Below are 4,270 nucleotides of genomic sequence, written 5' to 3' on the forward strand. Positions count from 1 at the left end.
ACAGGGGAACGCCAGGGCCAAAAAGTGGGAGTGGGTGGGTATGAGAGTAGGTGGGAGGGTATGGGGGACTTTTGGGATAGCATTGGAAATGTAAATGAGGAAAATACCTAATAAAAATATTTAAAAAAAAGACTGCATTCACAAGCACAATGTGTGCCTGAGGTTGGCAAGTCACCCCAGTAAACTATCAAGCCTTAGGGAGCAGCCAACATCTCAGATCTCTGCCTCGCTTCTCCCAAGAGAAGCAGCCCAGGATCTTCTTTGAAGGGAGAGGAGACTATTGGAGAGTTTTGGCCTTAACTTTGAATTTTGGCTGGGTAGTTTGTTTCAGAACCACTATGGCCACACAGCTCCCCAGTGAGATTGTTATTTATTATCTGACTCTTACACATGAGGAAACTAAGATTCTTGATTACCAAGCTGCCAAGTAAGTGAAACTATTGCTGGACTCTGGCAGATCTTACTACAGATTCCCTATGTTTCTTCTCTTCATGGAACTATACCACATGAAGTTTAAAACAAAACTCCAAATGTAGAATCTGTCAATGTCTTTCTTAATCCTGTATTTCTTCACCCCATCTATGAGGTGAGCAAATTTTTTTAGTAATTAAATTTTATTGTAATTTTATACATATTCAACTTATAAAAAAGTTAAATTAGCCTAATGTCTATCAAAAAGTCTATCTGATCTAGATCTACAATGGATCACTAAGTATTAGGTGCTTGACAAAAAGATGGATTGTGGACTGGGCATACCAGTAAGTCAGAGGTGTACTTCCTCCAGGAAACAGTCACCTCCTAAACTTTTCATAATTTACACAAATAACAACACAAATATATGAACACATGAGGAACAATTTTCATTTAAACTACCATAGCAAGTATATGCACAAAGGGTGAAAATATAGTAGAATTCATAATAATAGGAGAGATAGAGAAATAGATGAACAGTCTTAAAATGAAATGAGAAATATAACAATACAAGGAAATCATTATGAGACATAAATGCAAGAGTGGAATTTTATAGGTTTATTCCCTCACCCCCTACTCCTGTTACCTCTCTCAGTTTCCTTGTGTGAATGCACATGTGATCAGGAAGTTTCAAGTCTTGGAAGCCTCCATAACACCATGCACTCTACTCATTTGGAACACAAAGTTAAAACAATCCCCTTTTCTCCACTAAGTTGCTTTTGATCTCAATGTTCTATCAGTCACAGAAAAGCAACGGATGTAGATATTGGAACCAAAGGTGGCATGTTGCTGTGAGGAACCTGACCATCTTAGGTTTTGAAGGTATGTTGAAGCATTTGGAACTAGACAAACAAATGAATGTTTTAAGTAGAGTAATGGAGCTTTAATCAAGAGTGTGGAAGACAATTTTGCTGAAACCAATGTGGACAGTAGAAATCTCGTTCATAAAGACTCAGCAGGAATCAGAGACTGTATAAACCACTAGGCTAGATGCCATTTATGTGATATTTTGGCCAAGAATCTAGCTGTATCCTTCTAATGTTCTAAGAATTTTTTTATGAGACTAAATTGAGAACTAGTATACTGATTTATTTTCCAGAGGATGTTTCAATATAGCATAATGTTGAGCCTGTGGATTGGTTATTACTGGTCACTCTTATGTACGTATGCAATGAAAAGGAGCAGCCAGGACAGGACGAAATGATATGTGCAGCTTGGAGCAGAAGAGGGCACCAGGACACTTAAAAGTAAGTCAATAATGTACTGAAGAGGGAGAGGTGGTGTGATTGTTCAAGAGATTAGCATCATCAAAGAAAACCTCCCTGCTTTGCAGGAGAGAAAAAAATGGTGCCCAAGAGTCAGAGTCCACCAAGAAAGAGAAAATAAGGGCTTTCTTCTCTCAAAGAGAATAATTGCCTAGAAAAATTTCATCAGCTTCAATGTACACAGCTGTAACTGTGGTTCAAGAATAGCAAGATCGATTCCAAATGGGCAGGCTAACTTGTCAATGCTGTGCATGTGATGCTGGTTTGGAGCCATTCATGATTCAAGGTACATGAGATCATGGGTTTTTTCCTCCATGGTTTAAAAGACCTGGCTCCCCAACTCTCTTTGACTTTGTAATGGTAGGAGCTGTAGTTCTCCTGACAGCCAGATGTCTCCTTCTCTGTGATTAGAGAACGGATGTCACCAGAAACAGTATAAAAATCTGTGCAAGTGAACAGAACTTTTGGTGCCCTCTTCCAATCCCATGGACAATCAGAATTCTGCAGTTCGAACCTGTTCTTAAAGGGTTCAATCCCCACTGACACATCATTCTGCTCTTGCTCAGGAGCAGTTGAAGTCAGAAATTCATGGGAAGTAAAAACCAACTACTAGAAGTGGGTAACTAGGGGCAGACCTCTAAATACTGTTGTGGGCTCTCATGGTAAGGAATGTTAGGGCATTGCCACATTCATTCTGTGTGTGTCTCTCTATCTCTATCTCTCTTTAGATTTTTTTCATAGTTGGGCATGGTCTCATGCTATAGCTTTGGATGTACTGTATGTTCTCTTTGAACATGTGATTCTTCCGTTTGAACTTCCTCATGCTGGGATTACTATCATGCCAACAATGCCTGGCTTACTTTGTTTTCTTTATGTCTTTGGACTAAGGTCAATTCTATGTTTAATGGATGCTTAGTCTCTGTGCCACGTGATCAGTGAACTTTGGAAACATATGTCTCATGATTTTATTTATATTTAATATTTGCTTTGCTTGTTCCTGTGTCAATTGAGCTGAACATTACTGGCCTGCCTCTTATGTCTTCATGCTCATTTGTTTTTATAGAGCCTGTATTAAAAAATAGCCAATTTTGTGACTTCTTAACATTTTCCTGTTACTAAAATTTTTGAGCTTTCAACAAAAGAAAGTTAAGTTGTTTTTACTTTTTTTTTCCTCTTCCAGTTGATATATTCTGTTTTGATAAGTAGAGAAAAACAGGGTTTGCCATGCTGGACATGAGGTAGGGGAGGGGTTACAAAACCCTGTGTAAGTTCTCTGCAGCTCAAAAGTAAGAAGAACATGCAAGAATCATAATTGAGTTCTCTTTCCATTGTGGTCATGTGGTATTGTTTCCTTTGCTTCTTTTCAGCCTCTGTCTTCTCTTTCTAAAATCATTTCTTTTATTTTTTGAGTTTACAATATAACTACCTCATTTCTTACCTTCTTTGTCTCCCTCCAAACACTCCAATATACTGCTCTTTGCTGTTCTTTTCAAATTCATGGACTCTTTAATTAATTGTTGTTACTTACATATGTGTATATGTGTATGCATATATAGTCTTAACTGTATAAGTATAACCTGCTCAACATCTTCTATCCATGTTGCATGTAGTTCTGTTGTCCCAAATGCTTTTGAAGAATTACTTTCTTCTGATATTTTTTTCGTTCTGGTAGATATCAACATAGGGTTGGTAAACACAATAGTAAGCAAGAACATGGAATGTCATGCCAACAATAGCTTCTGCCTCAAACTTTTTGGAGAACCTTGAAAGTGGACATAAATAAGGGAATTATTCTATTACAATATTGGTAGAAAGACCTCAGGACAAACAAATAGAGCAAGGGTGTTTCATCAAAGGAATGGGCATAAATCAGGTTTAATCTAGTACTTACATCTTTTACTTAATGTAAAATATGACAGACACAATGTTGCAATGAATGATTGCTTAATGAATACATATTATTCTCATAATGCAAATATATGTGAATTTCCTAAATTTAACCTTCATATGTGATATTTTAATACTGCCTAATCTCCAAGTGAGTTAAATGTGTAAATTTGACAAGCATTTAGTTTCCTGTCCTACAGTCCATTGCTCACCTCACACAGTATATTTTATTGTGCTATAGACTTTAGTCGTTAGGTTGATTCAATGTTATCCCTATTTTTTTAAACTTCTTATCTATGCTTTTGGTAAAATGTCACCAAAATGGATTTTTAATCTTTCCTGTGCTGTTCTAAGAGTCCCACTAAAATGTGCTTCACTTATGTTAAACAAGAATTTGCTATTCTGTAATATTTTTGCTCTTAATACAAACCATTAATATATGCTTCACAGTACACTTTGTTCTACCAAAAACACAGTTGCATAACCTGTTGTAACTATGAACTGATCATAGTGCTTAAACTTCCCTGGGTGTTTCTATGTTGTCATTTGACCCAGATAGAAGTGTCTTCTACCTTTGTCTTACGACTTAGCAATTTATATGTGAGACCGCATTTGACTACTCACATAAAGAAGTTTGCAGATTTACC

This window comes from Mus caroli, chromosome 3, assembly GCF_900094665.2.
Source record: "Mus caroli chromosome 3, CAROLI_EIJ_v1.1, whole genome shotgun sequence".
NCBI lineage: Eukaryota > Metazoa > Chordata > Mammalia > Rodentia > Muridae > Mus > Mus caroli.